We start from the raw sequence: 485 nt of genomic DNA, 5'->3' as shown, positions 1-485 counted from the left end.
ATTCTCCAAGGATCCAGCTGAAGCCCCGTTCACTCTACAAGCCACACGCAACGTCAAAGCAACACGATCCCATTCATTTCAATGGAGAGCTGGTGATTTCCGGCAACAGAGGCCATTGGTGACCGGATAGGGCATGTCCAGCGAATTAGCGTCAAGAAACCTGACTCGCTGTGAAGGCAACCAGTAGTGAGAACGCCCAAGCAACCTCATCGCCAGCCCGTGAACGCAGCTTGATTACTGGCCATTTGGAGGAGGATTCACTTCTGGTATGGATTCACTGACCTTTTGTGATATGCGAGATGTTTTGATTTTACTAAATGTAATAATTTGACTTAATTTGATTTTACATAATTTACTTAAAGGGACAGTTCACCCCAAAATGAAAGTTCTACCATCATTTACCCTTCATCACCCTTATGCTTTTCCAAACCTGTATGAAGTTCTTTCTTCTGTTGAAGACAAAAACATATTTTCAAGAATGGTGA

The sequence above is a fragment of the Sinocyclocheilus grahami genome, unplaced genomic scaffold (genome assembly GCF_001515645.1).
Source record: "Sinocyclocheilus grahami isolate Dianchi unplaced genomic scaffold, SAMN03320097.WGS_v1.1 scaffold1234.1, whole genome shotgun sequence".
In the NCBI taxonomy this organism is placed as follows: Eukaryota; Metazoa; Chordata; class Actinopteri; order Cypriniformes; family Cyprinidae; genus Sinocyclocheilus; species Sinocyclocheilus grahami.
The sequence above is the reverse complement of the archived record's forward strand: the minus strand, read 5'-3'. Positions refer to the sequence as shown.